The sequence below is a fragment of the Lithobates pipiens genome, unplaced genomic scaffold, assembly GCF_037356315.1.
Source record: "Lithobates pipiens isolate NorthernLeopardFrog02 unplaced genomic scaffold, aLitPip1_a1.2 Scaffold_23, whole genome shotgun sequence".
Lineage (NCBI taxonomy): Eukaryota > Metazoa > Chordata > Amphibia > Anura > Ranidae > Lithobates > Lithobates pipiens.
The window spans coordinates 134,686,205-134,709,347 of record NW_027507785.1 but is presented as its reverse complement, the minus strand read 5'-3'; the positions used below and the strand labels follow the sequence as shown (position 1 = coordinate 134,709,347).

Genomic DNA, 23,143 nt, shown 5'->3' with positions numbered 1-23,143 from the left:
TCTCCCCTGGGAGGCTAATGACCACTGACTGACTTGGGTCGGCCTTAGCCGCTTCACACCACGCTCTGACTCCCTGTGGGTCCATGCCGGTACCTCTGGCGTGTTCACCGCTGTCTCAGAAATCCCGGATTTACGAGCCCCCACGTATAGCGATACCCTCACTTAAGAGGGCCGCAAGTTTGGTTTGGGCCCTGAGCACAGCTCCGCCAACCCCCCCCCCCCCCCCCCCCGGCAATCTGCTCTACCCACTCTGGCACAGTTAGTATCTAGCAATACACATTAAATCGCTTATACTCTAAATATGTGTGTGTGCGTGGGTGGATAACTCAAGCTCATAGACAATCTTTGAAAGTATATAACTGACTTTACTTGTTGTTTTTATAAAAGGAATAACATGAATCAAACATTTGGTTTGCAACACATAAGCAGGTCCCTGCAGTAACCAGTAATAAAGATAAACAGAGTAATCAGCATAATAAAGTATTGCTATGCAACTCTAGCGCTGCCCTTTTTCAGCTACTTCCCCGCATGGGTAAACTAACACCCAGCACTATCTACCTATGCAGTCAGGCCTGACTGATCTAGATGGAAGTCCAGTGAAACAATATTCGCTAGCAATCTTTCGGTGGTGCACTTGAAGAACAACTTTGTAATCCAAACGAATAATAAAGATAAAGTATCTGTCTTTAAACAGCTCTCACCACCCGGACAAGTCCAAGTCCGTTTCCTCCGCCGATTCGTCTAGGAACAGGAATCCACCGACCTCCGAGTCTTCAATCCTTCTGGTGTACTGCAGCAAGGATGAGAAAATGTCTCTCAGGTGCAGCTAGGCTGGCAGAGGGCTCTTTGGAAAAGAGCACAAGGCCCAGGCTTCAGGCCTTGTGCCTCCAGCAGTTCAGCACAGACCTCCTCTTGCTAGGAGAGGGGGGGGGTGTCCAAAGAGAGCGAACTAGGCCTCTCCCCCTCCTTATATGTCCACCCCCATGAGTCTCTGGGGCATAACTCCAAACATCCTGGGAACCAGCGGGGTTCTGGGAACAGTAGTTTTATAGTCCTTAAAGAGACCCCGCTACACATAAATACGGTAATTCTCGGAATAATTAGCATTCAGTCAATTGTGCTTCCATGCAAATGTGAACATCGTGTTCTGAATTTCAAACGGGCCAATTTTTCTGAACTACGTTCAATACTACAAGGCAACAATTTGGATCAAATCCCAGAAACATTGAACACGTAAGAAAAATGGGAATGTTTTAGGAGCATATTAAACAAAGGTAAGTGCATTCCAATGGGCAATAAATATAGAAGAGCAAATGGTGGCTAAACCGTAATGTAAAAAGCATCATTGAGCCTAGGTTCACATTGGAGTGATTTGTCATGCGATTTGAGAGATCAAATATGACAAGTCACAGCCTATTGGAGGCAATCGCACTGTTTCAATTGATGCAACAACGATTTTGCAGCACCGCACCGATTTGCAAAAGTTGTTTCTGCACTACTTTTGCAGATTTCAGGTGTGACTTTAATAGACATCTGTGCATGAAGCCACACAGATGTCTATCAAGTAGCAGCTGAAATTGCGCTTATCTTGCTACTTTGAAATCGTGCTACTTCAAATGAAGTAGCACGATTTCAAAGTAGCATCAATGTGAACTAAGGCACACAATATAAAGGGGTTGGGTCACCAACAGCATTCCAACACTACAAGGAATGCCAAAAGAAGTGTAAGAATGCAATCAGGGCGTCTAAAAAAAATTATAAGAGACACGTGGCAGAGGAGAGTAAAAAAAGGCAAAGAAATATTTAGATATATTAACGATAAAAAGGCAAAATCAGAACACATTGCCCAATATAAAAGACGATGATAGGAGGATGGTTACAGATGACACAGAAAAGGCAACTGTACTAAATGCCTTCTTCTCCTCAGTTTTTACGCAGGAAAAAGAGGGGTATACTGACCGTGACAGTGCGGTTAGTGACACAACACAGGACGTACCCCCGTGGCTAACAGAGGATGGAGTCAGGGAAGGACTTGATAAACTTGCAAATAAATCACCAGGACCAGGTGGCTTACACCACAGAGTCCCCAGAGAATTCAGAAGTCAGGTTATAGCCAGACCATTGTTCCTAATCTAATCTAAATCAACAGGGATGGTACCAGCCGATTGGAGAAAAGTCAATGTGGTACCAATATTGTGGTACCAATATTCAAAAAAGGGCAGAGACATATTCCTGGAAACTACAGGCCAGTAAGCCTAATATCAATAGCGGCTAAATTATTGGAAGGGATGATAAGGGACTATATCGAAAAATTTACTAAGGAAAAAAAATATCATTAGTAATAATCAGCATAGGTTTACAAAAGGTCATTCCAGCCAGACCAATCTGCTAACATTCTAAGAGGAAGTGAGCTGCCAACCAGACAGGGGAGGGCCTGTAGATTAAGTATATCTGGATTTTGCAAAGGCATTTGATACAGTCCCCCATAAAGGCTTAATCTAAAAGCTGAAGTCTACAGGCATGGACCTTAAGGTTCGTGCTTGGATAAAAAACTGGTTTCACGGGCGTATCCAAAGGGCAGTGATAAATAACATGTACTCAGACTGGTCTGGAGTGGTGAGTGGAGTACCCCAAGGTTCTGTCTTGGGACCAATTCCATTCAATTTATTCATAAATGATATAAAGGATGGGATCCATAGCTCAATCTCAGTTTTTGCAGAAAATACAAAAATAAGCAGGGCAAGGACGTTGCATCAGAATATGGACATTTTACAGAAAGACCTGAACAAAATAATGGAACGGGCAACCACATGGAAAATTACAAATTTTAAATAATTGAAGAATGGGGCAAAGAGGTAACAAACTTCAGGACTTTGTAGGTGTTAAGTATAGAGATCAGAACTCATCAAGTAACATAGATTTTGAATTTTTTATTAAAGAAAAATTAAAAACATGAGAAGGAAAAATACATCCATATCAAAGGATAAATTTGGTTATTGAAGCATATACAAACAAGGCACGACCACTCTCGACATGCTTCACTCGATAGAGTTTCTTCAGCAGATTGATGGTGTGGCTCTTTTTATACTAGAATAACAAAACAATTGAATAAATATCTCGTGGACATATTAAGAGATAATACAATAGCATGAATAAACATGAAAATAGGCATTGAGTATAGGAAGAACTATGCAGAATTTTTTGAAAAAAACAATATCAAGACATAAGAACTTAGAAACAAGTGGTCACAAGAGAGAATCAAACCTCACCCAAATTGCTTTAATTCCAAAAAAGGGGGATGTAAATAAGACAAAGGAATCCATCGGTATATTTAGCATTCCATTCATACAGCTGAACCACCTTAGCTGCTTGCAGAGAAGAGCTATACTGGTACAGTAGGGTAGAAAAAAAAGTGTATGGTTCCTGGCTAAAATGGCTGCAGGAGCGGTAAGCAGGGCGTACCATCATTTCGGGAAATGGGTGTCTCACCGAGAATACATTGATGACTTCCTTAGACCACATCGATCTTCTGAGAATGCTTGATGGCATTTCAGTTCCAGAGGGGTCCTGGCTCATTTCTCTTGATGTTGAGTCCCTCTACAACTCCATCCCCCATGACTTGGGCATTGGAGTTGTGGAGGGCTTCATTTCTGAGAGCAGCGAATCACCTAAGAGATATAATGAATTTATCTTGAATCTACTTTGATTCATTTTGACCAATAACATTTTTCTCTTTGGACGCTCCCACTACCTCCAGATGCAGGGGGTGGCTATGGGGACCAAGTGTGCCCCCACCTATGTCAACCTGTATCTGGGGGGGTAGGAGTGACATCTTTTCCATAGAGATGATATGCAAACCTTTTTCGATCAGATTCCCTTTTTCAATTTACTAGCCTCCCATTTTAGGACAACAGTCTGTCAACAGACAATCCCCTGCCAACAATCGCATTGTGTGTACGGGGCTTAAGAATCCAAACAGGCAACCCTCATATGTGAGGAAATGTCTTAATTGCTTTCAGCTGCTAGCAACAGACACACTCCCATGAACTGTGTTGAACTAAAATGAAATAAAATAAACTTGTGCCGTGCTGTGTAATTACTATTAACAGATGTGCCAATGCATAAAGTGTAAATGCCAGTGATAATAAATCAAGATGATGTGACAATTAATGTGACCGCTATATATATAAATATATATATATATATATATATATATATATATATATATATATATGTGTCTATGTTGGAAATCTTAAACAGCCAATATGATAGCAAAGGCCAAGTGCTGAAACACAAAAGTTACCTACGTACTAATATATAAATGATTAAATATATTGCAAATATTTCAGATAATAATTCACTTCAAACAAAGTGAATTACTCACTTGACTGTGCTCAGAGACACAATCTTCAGTGCAAATAATATAGTAATACATGAATATAAACCATAAATGAATAAAAAAAAACTGGTACAAATGTCATAAATAATATTACAGTCCAAATAAATTTGATATAGTATCCAGCGCTACAAAATTAAATCCACAGTGACACGTGACAGTACTTCACATCCCCACAAATAGAGCTTTCTTTTGGTGGTATTTGATAACCTCTATGGTTTTTATTTTTTGCGTCATAAACAAAAAAAAAAGAATTTTGAAAAAAAAAAACGCATTATTTTTTACTTTTTGCTATAATAAATATCCCCCCAAAAAATTTTTTTTTTTTTTTCTCAGTTTAGGCCGATATGTATTCTTCTACATATTTTTGGTAAAAAAAAATTGCAATAAGCGTTTATTGATTGGTTTGTGCAAAAGTTATAGCGTCTACAATATAGGGCATCGTTTTATGGAATTTTTATTAATAATTTTTTTTACTAGTAATGGTGGCGACCTGCATTTTTTTATCGCGACTGCAATATTATGGTGGACAGATCGGACACTTTTGACGTTGTTTTGGGACCATTCACATTTATACAGCAATCAGTGCAATTCAAAATGCATTGATTCCTGTGTAAATGTGACTGGCAGTAAGGGGTTAACCACTAGGTGGCACTCTAGGGGTTAAGTGTGTCCTAGGCAGTGATTCTAACTGTGGGGAGGGGGTCTATGTGTGACGCGACACTGATCACGCTCCCGATTACAGGGTCAGTGATCAGTGTCAGTGTCACTAGGCAGAACGGAGAAATGCTTGTTTATATCAACATTTCCCTGTTCTTCCTCTCCATGAGATGACACAATCACACTCACAATCACAGGGAGTTTGCGATGGGAGCGTTTACACGTGCCCGCAAACCGCTTCTTAAAGGGCAACGCACAAGTATGTTAATATGCCTGTACAAGCCCTTCTGCCGACGTATATCGGCATGAACCGGTCGGCAAGCGGTTAAACAATTTAATAAAAAACACGATACATACAGATAATGGTTAAAAAGCTCTCTATATCCTAAATACTTGCGGCAGCCCGACCAAAAAAATAGGACATCATCTTGATTTATTATCACTGGCATTTGCACTTTATGCATTGGCACATCTGTTAATAGTACTTACACAGTGGTAGACACAGCGCTGCACAAGTTTAGTTTATTTTAACCACTTACTGATCGTACCATAGCCGAAAGACGGCTACAGCGCGGTCGTGTTTTTCTGGGTTGGACATCCATGGAATCTTGCTCTTGCGCACCCTCTGGGCGTGCTCCCGCAAACATCCGTGACCGCAGGGTCCGGAAGACCGGGTACATCACGGATTGCTATAAAAGGCCTCTGGTAGTGACCGTTTACCACGTTATCGCTCCATCAAATGACGGCGCGATCACTTGTAAACAAATCGGCATCATGTCATGACGCCGGTTCATCCCTCTCCTCTCTGTACCGATCGGTACAGCGTGAGGGGAGAGGGGGAGAGATTGCAGCAGTGCTGTGGGCTTAATGTGTAGTGCCCACAGCGCTGCTCAGTGCCAATAATCTGCAGTACTCTGCCCATACTGTGCAATAATCTGCCAATACTCTGCAACACTGTGCAATACTCTGCCAATACTCTGCAACACTGCAATACTCTGCAACACTGCAATACTTTGCAAATACTCGCCAATACTCGCCAATACTCGCCAATACTCTGCCAATACTCTGCCAATACTCTGCCAATACTCTGCCAATACTCTGCCAATACTCTGCAATAAATTTTAACAGAAACAAATAATTTATTTTTTTACAGAATTTTCAGTCTTTTCAAGTAAAAAATAAAAAACCCAGCGGTGATGAAATACCACCAAAAGAAAGCTCTGTTTGAAAAAAAATACATAAAGGTACAGTGTTGCATGACTGAGTAATTGTCATTAAAAGTGTGAGAGCACTGAAAGCTGAAAATTGGTCTGATTAGGAAGGGGGTTTAAGTGCCCATTGGTCAAGTGGTTAAACTAATAAAGGGACTGGACACCCTCAATTATGAGGAACGACTACAAGCATTAAATTTATTTTCGCTGGAGAACCAATGCTTGAAAGGGGATATGATAGTAATCCACAAATACCTCAACGGGGTTCCCAGCATAGAAAAAAACTATTCAGTCTCAGTACAATGACACAGGGCCACACAATGAGATTGGAGGAGAAGCGGTTTAACCTTAACCTCCCTGGTGGTTTTCTCGAGTGTGGCTCGGGGTTCAATTTCAGCACCATTAGCGGTGACTCCGAGTCACACTTGGTATTACATTGCAGGATCCTGGTGTGGCATACTTACCTTGCCCCCAGGATCCTGTGATGTCCCCCCGCTGTGTCCGTGGGCTGTCCTCCGCTCGATGCCTCTCTGTGCCGGGCTCCGTTCCCTTCGAGCACCGCAACGCAGGGGGGTGGAGTCCGGCGGCAAATTCAAAAAATGTAAAAATCACAATACATACAGTACAGTGTAATTTTACAGATTACATTACTGTATGAAATTATTTCACATCCCTGTTGTCCCCAGTGTTGTCCAATGCCCTGCATGCAGTTTTATATGATATATACTGTTCTTTCTGCCTTGAAACTGGAGATTGTCCATGGCATCTAAAAAGTGTCCCTTTACGTCAAAACTGGTTTTAGACCAGCTAGAAAACAGCGATAGTAAATTAGAACACTTGCAGAATTGAGCGATAGTGAATCGTGGGGAAATTAATTTTATTATTATTATATTATTATTTTTTTATAATTATTTATATGTATTTATTATATTATAATTTATGATTTTGTGTTTCAAACTTCATCACACCCGGGATAGCTACTAGACTCTTGTTTGGACAGATTTAAGTGTGTTATTGCTAAGAATTACAGTCCTACAATATAAAATCCCAAATTTCTATGCAAAATATATGTACCCCTTTGAGACACAAAAATCTGACATAATCATACCACCAGGGAGGCTACACTGCACAGGGGGGTTTTCACTGTCAGGGCAATAAGGATGTGGGACTCTCTTCCACAATCGGTGGGGAGTATGGACATTTTTAAAAGACGCTTGGATGTGCATCTGGATGTGCATCTTGGATGTGCATCTTAAAGAGCACAACGCAAAAGGATAGGGGAAATAATTATAGACACTAACACACGTGCACCTAGGTTGAACCGTTTTTAAAACTTACATACTATGTAACTTTTCACATATTTATTTGTAAAAAAAATTGAAACCATTTATCATTTTCCATCCACTTCACAATTATGTGCCACTTTGTGTTGGTCTATAACAAAAAATTCCAATAAAATACATTTACATTTTTGGTTGTAACATGACAAAATGGGGAACATTTCAAGGGATATGAATATTTTTCAAGGCACTGTACAGGTACAAAATTTGAAGGGCATGATGCCACACAATGCCACACAATGCTTTGGGATACACCTTTTTTAGGTGTATGCCACTTAGTGTTGAAGAGTTTTGCACATTCTATAAAAACCCTTGTCATTTATCAGGTTGGGCTCCTTCCCCTGCCTGGCTGCTCTGATGCAGATCCTGGCGTCGAACATTTCATCACTTTTATTCCACAGCACTGCCATCTTTAAAATGGAGCCATTTGACTTATGCCAACCAGCTTGAGATGAGTAGCTATTATGGAGCAAAACATAGAGGAACTCTTCTTTCTTTTTGATTTCATAGAACATAAGCCTGTCTGACAGTAGAGAGCTAGAAGGGGAAGCATAGAATAAAATAGAATAAAATAAATAGGCAAACACCACACAAATGCAAAATAAAAAAATAAAAATAGACACTACAGTAAAAACCCCTGTGCAAAAGTCAGAGTAGAAAATTCCCTGCCATACCGGTAGTGGATCAGAGCCAGCTGACAAGAGGGTGACCTTATAATAAAGGAACATGATTATTATCATGGGATCTTGTAGCAAATTTCAGACAACCATATTTATTCTAGTAGACGATTATTTTTTATTTTATGTATTTGTTTTTAAGGTTGAACTGGATGGACTTGTGTCTTTTTTCAACCTGACTAACTATGTAACTATGTAACTATGTAACTTTCTAATGATCCCATTCCCCAGTTTTAAAATAGAGGCATTTGAATTGGGACTGAGAGATATTGAACTAAAAGAATCTTTGATTACCCCATTTTCATTAACACTCCTTTACTGACTCCCCGAGATATAAAATCATCTACAAAGCCTGTTTGATCTTCCAATCCCTGGCAATCTCAAAATAATGTTTTCCTTGTTGTCATTGCACACAGTGCAACTTTGTGCAGAAAGTTACATTTTTCACACACCCCAGAACAGGGAGGAAATTCCCAATTCATGCATTCTCCAACTATCTCTTTAAAATGTTATGTATTTATTGAAATGTCCATGTGGACGATGATATACTAGTCAAATGTAAACAGAAATTAGAAGACATTTTAGTGACCAATGGAAATATGCAAGAACGTAGGGCTTTACTTCCTTGGTAGAGGGACATTTGTGGGCATCCAAACATTAATAACAATGCAGGTTCATTGTTATAAAGAAAGTCAGATGTCCTAAATAGGGTGGTGACTTAAAGAGGAAGTAAAGGCAATTTTTTTTTTTTTTAAAAGCACACCCTGTAAGGCAAAGGCATAATGAGCTGGTATGCATAGCATACTAGCTCATTATAAATAACTTACCTGAGAACGAAGCCCCCGAAGCGGTCCTCCATCTTCCTCTTCATGGCTGCCATGGATCCCGGAGTGACTTCGCTGGCTGTGATTCGCCAGAGCCGCGATGACTTCACTCCCGCTCATGCGCACGGGAGCCTACACTCGCGGCATATCGCCACGATCTGCGGCCTGCCCCAGTGCACCTGCGCATGCGCCCTAGACAGTGGTGGCTGTCTTTGGGTAAATATCTCCTAAACCGTATAGGTTTTAGGAGATATTTCTTGGACCTACAGGTAAGCCTTAATCTAGACTTACCTGTAGGTCAAAGTTGGTTGTAAGGGTTTACAACCACTTTAACTACACTGATTCTGCAAAGAGAACTACATATTTTTTTCAAAAGAATGTGATTTAATAGTTTTCCTGTAGAAAGGTATACAGTATACTGGAGGTGTTAGAATAATTGCTAGTGATTTCAGTCCACTTTAGTATGTAGTAGTTTTCCATTAATAACTATTGGGAGTTACTCCTGCTCTCTGATCCATTTCAAGTATATTTTATATCCTATCTTTAGTTTTTACTTTTTCACTGGGGTCATTGCTGCATTGTCCATTTAGCATTTTTTATTTTGAAATTTTGTGTGTTTGTAAATATATTTTGTCAGTATATAAACGGTATATTCTGTCCTTTGATTGGCTGTGTCATTTTTGTAAATACCCTCCTCAGGGACCAGAAAAAATGTCGGAATCTGCAGCTCAACAGTTTTCAGTTTTCAATGATGCACCTATGCTGGGAAGCAATCTAAGGTCCAGTAGCTCCCTCAGAAGCCGACTTATGCTAAAGGCTATTGGATTCTCTTGGAACCACAGAACAGGAAAAACCATGCTAAGTACTTTTACTTTATTCATATTTATTTTCCTTATTGTATATTTCTGTAATATCTTTTGTCTTTGAATGTATTTAAAAATCGTTAAATCCCATTAATCCCAGGCAACTAAATAAAAAATCTCTTAAAGTGGGGCTGTGTTATTTAGGTCTAGGGGAACAATAAAAGAAGATTGACTTACCTAATCCTCCATTCCTCCCTGTTGCTAGACTAGTCCCCGAAGCATCTTCTACCCCACACTCCAACGGTCTGGGGGTCCAGTCATTAAGAGCAATTCAGTGTCCATAAACCTGAACATGTTGACTGCCAGAGCACATGGAGCACTATCTGCTGGGGGAGTGGAGGAAGGTAAGTAAAAGTGTTTTTTCTCTCCCCAAGATAAAACAAGTAATTAACCCTTACAGTGTGGGCGCATGTCAATTGTCAACTTAACATACACAGCTGTTGCTCCCAATTTGACATCCATGCAGGTGTGGGTGTATGGCCCTGAATGCACTCTTTATGCATGTCTTAAATATTTTAGAAAGCAGTGAAAAGCAAACCACATTCCTGTCTGTTTTTTCTCATTTCAGAACCAAACTTCAGTCATATTTTATAAGTTCTGGCGTGATGAGATTACAATGATAACAAGTGTATACATAAATCCTGGTATGATAAGATTACATTAATAACAAGTGTCTACACAGGTGTTCTGTGCATCCCAATTTGACATCTGCGAGGGCACACAACTGCAAACATGAGAGTTTACAGTCGTGCGAGTGTGTTCAGGGCCATGCATCCGCATGGATGTCAAATTGGGAGCAGTGGCAGATGCATAGAACACCTGTGCATCCCCATACGGGTAACCACGGCCTCCACATGGGGCATGCATTGATATGACCCGTGTGAATGAGGCCTTAATGTTACAGTTAAGAAGACTGGATACTCAGCACACAAATAGCTGGCTGAGATGACTGGTCTCCTCAAAAGAAAATGCTGCCTCAAGCCCAGTTTGAAAGCACTTCCTGATTAGGAAATGACAAAATGGCGGGGTCATCTTTAAGAAAAAAAACCCAAGAAAGGCTAAGGCATTGGAGTCCTCTAGATCAGCTTTTCTCAACCTTTCCAACACAGAGAAAACCTTTGTAGCATGGCCCCCTTGGGGACTGCTTGGATTTACCTGCTCATCTGCATCGCCATAACCATGAGAACATTCCAAACCACCTGACACTTTGGGTTCAGACATCATTGCAACACCTTTAGGTAATAAGACAACACTTAATACGTTTATATCCTGTCAACCTTTACTGGAATACTTCAGTGAAGATAAGATTTTACAAAGGAAGTAATGGTTCAACTGAGCTTGAGGTAACAGCACAAACTCAGCGTGACTCCCCAGGAAAATGCCAGTTAAGACAATTGACAAACAGGTTATTGTATACACATATGTACAATGGAGTACCACTTTAACATAACCTCTGCTTATACTTTCATGTTAAGTATCAATTCTGACAATACTTCTAGAAAAAGAATTGAAAAGGGATAGGGAAAGGGGATTATAAGGGTGCCAAGAAATATAAGTGTTACAAAGAATACAATACAGGGAAATATACATATAAAGCAGGCCAATATGTTAACTGGCCAATGTAAGTTATAAGCAATGAATCCCTACATGTTTTGCCAAGCATTGGCTTCTTCAGGGGAAATCTGTACAGTAACTTGTACAAACATGTAGATTCTAGATGAAAAAACTGAGAAAAACACACAAAAAAAAATACATCTTAATGATAGTTAATATATATAAGGGATTAAACATGTTTTTAAAAATAATACTGGAAACATAACATGGCTGTGTCCCCATGACTGGTAAACCCTGCATACCCCAATACTTACCCTGATAGCGCTGATTTTTTATTTTTTGGGGGGGGGAACCGGAATAGGTAGTCAGACAAGGCAGAAAGTCAGGAAGCCAAGGATCAGTGTAGTGGAACAGCAAGCAGGACCTGGAGCCAGATGGAATGTCAGCCAAGCAAGTCTTTAACAGGAACACAGGAGAAGCTGGCAATAAGCTGACAGCTGAGCAGGCAGCTCAGAGAAGGAAGGGCTGAGCCCAGCCCTGACAGTACCCCCGCCTCAATGACCCCTCCCCCTTTGAAGGACCACCAGGCTTGAGGGGAAAACGTTGATGGAAATCACGGAGGAGGACAGGGGCATGCATTCCAAGGATGAGACCCAAGAGCGTTCCTCTGGACCATACCTTTTCCAATGCACCAGGTACTGTATGTACTCATGGAATCTACAGGAGTCAACAATGGATTTTACTTCATACTCCTCATGATTCTCAACCTGTACATGGTGAGGACATGGCACTGAGGTCATAAAGCGGTTGCAGACCAAAGGTTTTAATAAGGAGGCATGAAATATATTTGAGATACGCATATTAGAAGGAAGGTCTAATGCGTAAGCCACTGCTTAAATCCTGCAAAGAATATGGAAAAGCCCAATAAACCAAAGTGCGAACTTCAGAGAGGAAACACAAAGTCGGAGGTTGCGAGATGTCAGCCAGACCCTGTCCTCAACCTAGTAGGAAGGCGCAGGCAGGCGTCTGCGGTCAGCATAGAGTCTGCATCTATCATTAGCATGTCGCAAAGCCTCCTGGACTTGTGCCCAAGTGGAAAGAAGACCACGGAGATGCTCCTTTAATGCAGGAATACTCTGCGGAACAAATGAGTTAGGCAACATGGAAGGTTGGAAACCATAGTTCGCCATAAATGGGGACAATCGGGAAGCAGAATTCAAGGCACTATTGTGAGCCACCTCTAAGAGGTCTGACCAGTTGTTATGATGATCAGAAACATAGAAACGAAGGAATTTCTCCAAGGACTAATTGGCTCATTCTTCTGCCCCATTAGACTGTGGGTGATACGCAGAAGAGAAAGCAAACTGAATTCCCAACTGTGCACAAAAGGCCTGCCAGAACCAGGACACAAACTAACTACCCCATCCAAAGACAATCACCTTGGGTAGCCCATGTAAGTGTAAGATCTCATGAGCAAAAATAGAAGCCAGTTCCTTATAAGTGGGCAACTTCTTAAGTGGAATACAATGAGGCATTTTCAAGAACCAGTCAACCACCATAAGGATAACTGTGTTTCCCTGGGAGTTGGATAACTCCACAATAAAATTCATAGACAGGTGGTTCCAAGGCCTCTCTCCTTTAGGTATGGGTTGTAGGAAGCCCACTGGAAGGTGTCCTGGAGTCTTACTCTGAGCACACACAGAACAGGCAGCTACGAAGGCGGTTACATCAGCACATGGACTAGGCCACCAGAAATGATGGGATATGGCCCAAAAGGGTTGATTCTTCCCAGGGTAACCAGCAGCCTTGGGAGAATGCTAAGTCTGGAGCACGGCAGTAATGAGACATTCTGGGACAATGCAGTGGTCACAAGGTTTCTTAGGAGGAGCATGGACCTGAGCAGCAAGAATTTTGTCACCCAAAGGATAAGTGAGACTGGTGCGAACCATAGCCAGAATACGATCAGGAGGAATCACAGGAACCAGAACAGACTCCATCTTGGAAGTGGAGGAACATTGTCGTGACAAAGCGTCAGCCCTTACATTCTTAGTACTGGGTAAAAATTAGACAATGTAATTGAAACTTGACAAGAAAAGAGCCCACCGCATCTTTCTGGGAGAGAGGCATTTAGCCTCAGACAAGAATGTGAGATTCTTATGGTCGGTAAGAATGAGAACCGGCACAGTGGTACCTTTGAGGAGATGTCTCCATTCTTTCAGTGCTAAAATGATTTCTAATAGCTCTGTCACCAATCTTGTAACTGCACTCCGCAGGTGACAATTTCTTGGAAAAGTAGCCACAAGGATACATAGTGCTCTCAGAGGTAGGACAATGAGACGGAAGGGCATCAATTCCAGTCTCAGAAGCATCAACCTCAAGGATAAAAGGTAACGTATGATCAGGATGTGCCAACACAGGAGCAAAAACAAAGGCTTTAATGGACTCCGGAGATCAACTCTGTGGGTTGCGGTCCTTTCTAGTCAGGGGCTTGACCAGAGATGAGAAGCTAAATAAACTTCTGATAATAGTTGGCAGAGCCAAAAAAACACTGCAGAGGACGTAAACCCACAGGTCGGGGGCCACTGTAGGACTGCTGCAAGTTTCTCTGGGTCCATCGAAAAACCAGCAGTGGAAATGACATAACCCATGTATTGAACCTGTTCACAATGGAATTCGCACTTCTCCAATTTACAATAGAGATTGTTCTCTCTTAGTTTCTGAAGCACACAACAGACATCTGTGTGGTGGCTCTCCAGGGACTTGGAAAATATGAGGATATTGTTGAGATAAACCAGCACACATAACTGCAACAAATATTGGAGGACATTGTTAATAAATTCCTGGAAAACTGCCGGGGCGTTACAAAGGCCAAAAGGCATTACAAGGTACTCATAATGGCCTGTTCTGGTATTAAACGCAGTTATCCACTCGTCGCCCTCCTTAATCCTCACAAGATTGTATGCTCCTCTCAAATCAAGCTTTCTGAAAAACGTTGCTCCCTTGAGACGGTCAAATAATGCCGTAATCAATGGAATAGGATAGGCATTCTTAATCGTGAAATGATTGAGAGCCCTATAATCAATATAAGGTCTCAGTTCACCACTCTTCTCCTTCACAAAGAAGAAACCAGCACCAGCAGGTGGATTTGCGGATGAAATCTCGAGAAAGTGTGTCTGCAACATACTGCTCCATGGCCTTATCCTCCAAGACCAACAAAGGGTAAACCCGGGCACGGGCGGGTATGGCACCAGGTTGAAGGTCAAGTGCGCATCATATGACCAGTGTGGAGGCAAACTACTTGCTTGACGTTTGTCAAAGACATCGCTAAAATTGCAGTACTCCTCCGGCAGGGAAGAGAGTGAAGAGGTGCACAGGACCTTGGCTACCTTCTGGAAGCATGACTTACTGCATTGTGGCGACCAGGAGAGAACCTCAGCATGCAGCCAATCAAAAGAGGGGTTGTGCTTCTGTAACCAAGGATAACCAATAACCAGCGGAAACTTAGGTGAGGAAATAACTTGGAATTGGATTATCTCATGGTGAAGAGCCCCTATGGCCATTTTCAACAGAACAGTCTCATGAGTCAAATGAGAAGGCTGTAGAGGTTTCCCATCAAGAGCCTCAATGACAAGTGGAGTGTCATGCAGCTGCAGTGGAATCAAGTGCTTCGATACAAAGGCAGCATCAATGAACAGGCCTGTAGCCCCTGAGTCAATTAGAGCCTGTATCTCGATGGATGACTCAGCCCAAGAAAGGGTAACCAAAACCAGGGGCTTATCCTTCTGGATAACTGGGTACGAACAACGCCACCTAGTGTCAGTCCATAACAGGACCTCAAGGTTCGGGCGTTCCCTGGACGGGTAGGACAAGACTTCACAAAGTGACCTGACTTGCCACAATAAAGGCACAATCTCTCCCTCCTCCTAAGGGTTCTCTCATCCACATAGAGACACATGAAGCAAGTGCATGGGTTCATCTTCACTGACTGTCAGAAACCATGAACCGGACCAAGACAGAAGTACAATTAAATCACACTTGTTTATTAATAAAAAATAAAAATGTAAATAGAGTAAGCATATCAAAGCATAGCCAGAGTCCAGTAACCAGATCGAGTAGTCAGCTAGTCCAGAGTTCAATAACCAGATCGGGTAATCAGCCAGGCCAGAAGTCAGGGATCCAAGGGGAACAACAGCAAGCAGGGTAAGGAGCTAGATGGGATGTCAGCAAGCCAGTCTTTAAACAGAACCACAGGAGATGGTTTCTTAGGATGTGACCAAGGCGAAGGCAGAGATGAAGTGAGCTGGACAGCTTTAAGTAGGCAGGTCAGAAGAGTAGGATTAGGAACAGCTGGGTGACTGTGGAGAGAAATGAGAGCTGGAAATTATCCGACAGCTGAGCAGCCAGCCCAGAGAAGGAAGGGCTATGCCAGCCCTGACACTGACCGACTCAGTACCAGGAGGCATGGGAGATGAGGGAGGCAAGAGTGGGACTGCTCAGAGACACATGCACAGGAGGCTTCCACAAGCTCTCCTTAACTGGTTGCCGACCACCAGCTGTCAAATGACGGCCAGGCGGCGAGGCTCTTGTGGCAGGAAGGCATCATATGACATTCTCCCATTTAAACAGGGAATTTGCGGGATCATGCGCGCGCATCCCTTTTCCTTCAGTGGCGGCATGTCACGGAGACACCGCTCACCACCGAGGGGGGTGAACAGCCATTAAGTATCACAGATGGTTCCACCCCCACTGTGCAAAGAGCATGCGCACAAACGCGAGCGCACTGCACGTGCACGTCGGTGGCGGCATGTTCCCGGGAACACTGCTCATCACTGACGTTGGTAAACAGCCATTGGCCGGCTGTTTACCCATGTGATCAGCTGTGACCCTTTCACAGCCCATCACTAAATGTAAACAAACCGCGGTAACGAGATGTTACCGGGTTCTTCTCCTCACACGCCGATCGTGTGTGAGGAGGAGATTGTGGTAACATCTTGTTACCGCTTACAGTACACACCAATCACACTGATTGCCCCCCCAATAAAGAGGACCTGCCACCACCCATCATAGTACCTGTCACTCACAGTCCATTAAAGTACCTGTCACAGTCCTTATGAGTACCCGAGTACCTGTCACAGTCCATATGAGTACCCGAGTACCTGAGTACCTGTCACAGTCCATATGAGTACCCGAGTACCTAAGTACCTGTCACAGTCCATCAGAGTACCTGAGTACCTGTCACAGTCCATATGAGTACCCGAGTATCTGAATACCTGTCACAGTCTAAATGAGTACCCGAGTACCCAAGTACCTGTCACAGTCCATCAGAGTACCTGAGTACCTGTCACAGTCCATCAGAGTACCCGAGTACTTGTCCCAGTCCATCAGAGTACACAAGTACCTGTCACAGTCCATTAGAGTACCCGAGTACCTGTCACAATCCATCAGAGTACCCGAGTACCTGTCCCAGTCCATCCGAGTACCCAAGTACCTGTCACGGTTCATCTGAGTACCTGTCAGTCCATTTGAGTACCAGAGTACCTGTCACAGTCCATATGAGTACCTATCACTGCCCTTCAGAGTACCCGAATACCAGTCACAAGACCATCAGAGTACCTGTCACCAAGCCATCAGAGTACCCGAGTACCTGTCACCAGGCCATCAGAGTAACAGAGTACCTGTCACCAGGCCATCAGAGTACCAGAGTACCTATCACCAGCCCATCAGAGTACCGAGTACCTATCTGCCACCCATCAGAGTACCTGAGTACCTATTTGCAGCCCATGCCTCATAGAATATACTTTGGGGTGTTTGCTTTCCAAAATGGGGTCATTTTGTGGGTAATTCCGCTGTCCTGGTGCTCCAGGACCTTCAAAAGTATGATAGGTAGGAATGAAATGAGATGTGTAATTTATGCTCCTAGAACGCCTGAAGGTGCTACTTCAATGTTCGGCCTCTCTATGTGGCCAGGCTGTTTAAAAGTCTCACACATGTTTATCGCCATACTCGGGAAGAGTAGCAGAATGTATTTTGGGGTGTAATTTTTGCTATATACATGCTATGTGTTAGAAATATCTTATAAATGGACAACTTTGTTCAAAAAAAAAATGCATTTTCATTTTTTTTCCACATATTCCAAAAACTTCTGGAAAAAAAATAACCGTTTAACCACTTCAGCTCCGGACCAATAAACACCTTAAGGACCAGAGGTCTTTTTGCAATTTCGCACTGCGCTGCTTTAACTGGTAATTGCGCGGTCATGCAATATTGCGCCCAAACGAAATTTGCGTCATTTTCTTCCCACAAATAGAGCTTTCTTTTGATGGTATTTGATTGCCTCTGCGATTTTTTTTTTTTGCGATATAAATGGAAAAAGAGCGAAAATTTTGAAAAAAAAAGATATTTTCTTCTTTTTGTTATAAGAAAAATCGAATAAACTAAATTTTAGTCATACATTGAGGGCAAAATTTATTCAGCCACATGTCTTTAGTAAAAAAAATGTCAATAAGCGTATATTTTTTGGTTTGCGCAAAAGTTATAGCGTCTACAAACTAGAGTACATTTTCTGGAATTTACACAGCTTTTAATTTATGACTGCCGATCTCATTTCTTGAGGTGCTAAAATGGCAGGGCAGTACAAATCCCCCCCAAATGACCCCATTTTGGAAAGTAGACACCCCAAGGAAATTGCTGATGGGTATGTTGAGCCCATTGAATATTTATTTTTTTTGTCCTAAGGGATTGAATAATGACAAAAAAAAAAAAAAAAAATTTTTTACAAAAAGTCGTCACTAAATGATATATTGCTCACACATGCCATGGTTATATGTGGAATTGCACCCCAAAATATATTCCGCTACTTCTCCCGAGTATGGGGATACCACATGTGTGGGACTTTTTGGGAGACTAGTCGCGCACGGCACCCCGAAAACCAATCACCACCTTCAGGATTTCTAAGGGTGCAAATTTTTGATTTAACTCCTCACTACCTATCACAGTTTCGAAGGCCATAAAATGCCAAAATAGCACAAAACCCCCCAAAATGACCCCATTTTGGAAAGTAGACACCCCAAGCTATTTACTGAGAGGCATGTTGAGTCCATGGAATATTTTATATTTTGCCACAAGTTGCGGGAATATTACAAACTTTTTTTTTTTTGCACCAAGTTGTCACTAAATGATATATTGCTCACACATGCTATGGGCATATGTGAAATGACACCCCAAAATACATTCTGCTGCTTCTCCTGAGTACGGGGATACCACATGTGTGGGACTTTTTGGGAGTCTAGTCGCGCACGGCACCCCGAAAACCAATCACCACCTTCAGGATTTCTAAGGGTGCAAATTTTTGATTTAACTCCTCACTACCTATCACAGTTTCGAAGGCCATAAAATGCCAAAATAGCACAAAACCCCCCCAAATGACCCCATTTCGGAAAGTAGACACCCCAAGCTATTTACTGAGAGGCATGTTGAGTCCATGGAATATTTTATATTTTGCCAAAAGTTGCGGGAATATTACAAACTTTTTTTTTTTTTTGCACAAAGTTGTCACTAAATGATATATTGCTCACACATGCTATGGGCAGAAGTCAAATTACACCCCAAAATAAATTCTGCTGCTTCTCCCGAGTAGGGGATACCACATGTGGAGGACTTTTTGGGAGCCTAGCCACGTACGGGACCCCGAAAACCAAGCACTGCCTTCCGGATTATATATAAAAAACAAACTAACCAGAGTCACCCGTAACACTTATACGGTGATCAGTGGTGAAAGGGTTAACTAGGGGCAATCAGGGGGTTCAAATTTTTATTAGGTAGTATATGGGGGTCTCTGGCGCTATATAAAAACCTGACGGGGAACCTAAATAACTAACTGGCTAACCAGCGTCACCAGTGACACTTATACTGTGATCGCTGGTGAAAGGGGGTGAAAGGGTTAACTAGCAGCAATCAGGGGGTTAAAACCATTATTGAGTAGTATATCGGGGTACCTAGCGCTATAAAAACCTGGCGGTGAACCTAAAAAAATAACTAGCTACCTAGCGACACTAGCGACACTGATGCAGCGTTCAGAAAAATTATCGCTTAGTGACACTGGCAAAAGGGGGTGAAAGGGTTAACTAGCGGAAATCAGGGGGTTAAAACCATTATTGGGTAGTATATCGGGGTACCTAGCGCTATAAAAACCTGGCGGTGAACCTAAAAAAATAACTAGCTACCTAGCGACTGTAGCGACACTAATGCAGCGATCAGAAAAACGATCGCTTAGTGACACTGGCAAAAGGGGGTGAAAGGGTTAACTAGCGGCAATCAGGGGGTTAAAACCATTATTGGGTAGTATATCGGGGTACCTAGCGATATAAAAACCTGGCGGTGAACCTAAAAAAATAACTAGCTACCTAGCGACACATGCAGCGATCAGAAAAATGATCGCTTAGTGACACTGGCAAAAGGGGGTGAAAGGGTTAACTAGCGGCAATCAGGGGGTTAAAACCATTATTGGGTAGTATATCGGGGTACCTAGCGCTATAAAAACCTGGCGGTGAACCTAAAAAAATAACTAGCTACCTAGCGACTGTAGCGACACTAATGCAGCGATCAGAAAAATGATCGCTTAGTGACACTGGCAAAAGGGGGTGAAAGGGTTAACTAGCGGCAATCAGGGGGTTAAAACCATTATTGGGTAGTATATCGGGGTACCTAGCGATATAAAAACCTGGCGGTGAACCTAAAAAAATAACTAGCTACCTAGCGACACATGCAGCGATCAGAAAAATGATCGCTTAGTGACACTGGCAAAAGGGGGTGAAAGGGTTAACTCTAGGGGCAATCAGGGGGTTAAATCTTTATTGGGGGGTGATAGGGGGCTACCCTGGACCTAACACTAACTGTCCTGACAGTTTTTACTGTCACAACTGACACTGAATGCATTGATCAGTAAAGAAATGATCAATGCAATCAGTGACACTGTGACTGGGGGGGGAGGGGGGGCGGGGGGGATCGGGGGGCGATCGGGGGGGGGGATCGGGGGGCGGTTTGTGTGCCTGTGTGTACCTACATGTCAGTGTAGTGTTGGTGCACACTTACTATTAGTCTTCTCCTCGTAGTCCGGTCAAAAAGACCGCCCCGAGGAGAATGACATCACTTCCTCCTTCCTGTGTAAACAATACACAGGGGAGGAAGCTTCTCATTGGCCAGGAGCGATCCAGAGGGGGTGGCCGAAAACCAACGGCCATCCCCTCATCACGGAGCGCTCCTGGACCGAATCGGACTGCCGTAAACAGCGGGAGGGGGTCCGATCGGACCCCCCACCCGCTGGAAGGCAATCACGTAAATCTACGTGATTGTGCCTGCCTGTGCCATTGTGCTGACGTACAATGGCAATACGGCGGTCCTGAAGTGGTTAAAAGACTCATTATGCCTCATATACTTTGGAAAAAAGTATTACCCCATTTCCAAAATGGGGTAATTTTGGGGGCACTTCCATTGTCCTGGGGTTCCAGGGCCTTCAAAAGTGTAATAGGTGGTTGTGAAATGAGATGTGTCATTTTTGCTCGTAGAACTCCTGAAGGTGCTACTTCAATTTTGGTCCTCTGTATGTGGCCAGGCTGTGTAAAAGTCTCACACTTGTGGTATCGCCATACTCTGGGAGAGTATCAGAATGTATTTTGGGGTGTAATTTGTTGTATGCATATGCTGTGTGTGAGAAATAACCTGATAATATGCCAATTTTGTAAAAAATTTGCAAAGAATTGTGGGAAAAAATTACAACTTAAAAAAACTCACCATGCTACTTACTTAATACCTTGGAATGTCTACTTTCTAATAATGGGTCATTTGGGGGTATTTGTACTTTCCTGACTTGTTAGTGTCTTAAGAAATGAGATACACCTGATGTACTGAAGGCCTGATCAGATGTGATCAATTTTCTGTGATTGGCACCATAGTTTGTAGACTCTATAACTTTCACAAAGACCAAATAATATACACTAATTTGGGTTATTTTTACCAAAGATATGTAGGAGTATAAATTTTGGCCAAAATTTATGAAGAAAAATTACTAATTACAACATTATATTACATTATTAAATACGGAAAGGTTTCTTCACAGTAAGAGCTGTGAAAATGTGGAATAGACTCCCTGTGGAGGTGGTTCTGGCCAGCTCACTGGATTGCTTTAAGAAGGGCCTGGATTATTTCCTAAGGGTACATAATATAACTGGGTACTAACATTTATAGGTAAAGTTGATCCGGGGAAAATCCGATTGCCTCTTGGGGGGATCAGGAAGGAATTTTTTTCTCTGCTTTAGCAAATTGGATCATGCTCTGCTGGGGTTTTTTGCCTTCCTCTGGATCAACTGAGGGTATAGAATTGGGTATATGGGATTGTATGATATTATTATTATTATTATTTTATTTTTTTGTGGTTGAACTGGATGGACTTGTGTCTTTTTTTCAACCTGACTAACTAAGTAACCAATTAGCAAAATGTTATGACAGAAACCAAGAAAAATGCATTTTTTTCACAAAATTTACGATTTTTTTATTTATAGCACAAAAAATAAACACTAGTGATTAAATACCACTAAAAGAAAGCTCTATTTGTGTGGAAAAAAGGACGCAAGTTTCATATGGGTACAGTGTTGCATGACTGAGTAATTGTCATTCAAACTGCGAGAGCGCTGAAATCTGAAAATTGGTCTGGACAGGAAGGGCATGTAACTGCACTGCTTTGAGGTGCTTAAAAGAGAGTCTTTCTCTGAGTCTGGAGTCAATGAGGCTGGCAAACGTGATCAATTTCTCTAGCTCCGTGGGCAAATCTCAGGCTGCTATTTCATCCTTGATGGTATCCGAGAGACCAATCTAGAAAAAATATTACCAACAAGTGGATTCACTGCATATTCTGAAATTATGGCCTTCCCCTACTGTCAGAAACCATGAATCAGACTGAAACAGAAGTATAGATAAATCACACTTGTTTAATAATAAAAGTAAATAGAACAAACGTTGTCAAAACAGCCAAAGTTCTGTAACCGGAACGGATAGTCAGACAAGACAGAAAGTCAGGAAGCCAGGGATCAGTGTAGTGGAATAGCAAGCAGGATCTAGAGCCAGAAGGAATGTCAGCCAAGCAAGTCTTTAACAGGAACGCAGGAGTCTCTGTGATGTTGGCCAAGGTGAAGACAGAGATCATCTGGGCTGGACGGCTTAAGTAGGCAGGACTGACGAGCAGGATATCATCAACAGGTGGATCACTGTGGAGAGATAGAAGCTGGCAATGAGCTGACAGCTGAGCAGCCAGCTCAGAGAAGGAAGGGCTGAGCCCAGCCCTGACAGTTACACAAATAGGATTCTGGAAATATATGCCTACTACTGACTTTGAAAAGAAGTGTGCTTAGTCTCCAAGAGATTAGATAGAAATTAGATTAGAGCCGAATTCAGATACACATATGCAATTCTGTACATGTATGGGCGTGGTGTACCTTTCAAAGGATTTGTATTTCTGTCTATCCAGGATTGCTCTGCACTTATAGCTCTGACCTTTCTCTGTCCATGACTGAACAGGTAAAGGAGTAGCAGACTGATGAGTCAATTGCTCTATCACACTGGTCCCT

At 42.3% G+C, this 23,143-nt stretch overlaps 1 long non-coding RNA gene across 1 annotated transcript; it reads right to left on the bottom strand.

The window, feature by feature from the left end:
• Window positions 1-344: 344 nt before the first annotated feature.
• Window positions 345-10,294, bottom strand: LOC143926993 (uncharacterized). The gene is made up of 2 exons (XR_013262189.1): window positions 10,149-10,294; window positions 345-3,087 (listed from the first exon to the last, which is right to left on the bottom strand). It is a non-coding gene; the product is annotated as an uncharacterized LOC143926993 (long non-coding RNA).
• Between the last annotated feature and the right edge of the window lie 12,849 nt (window positions 10,295-23,143).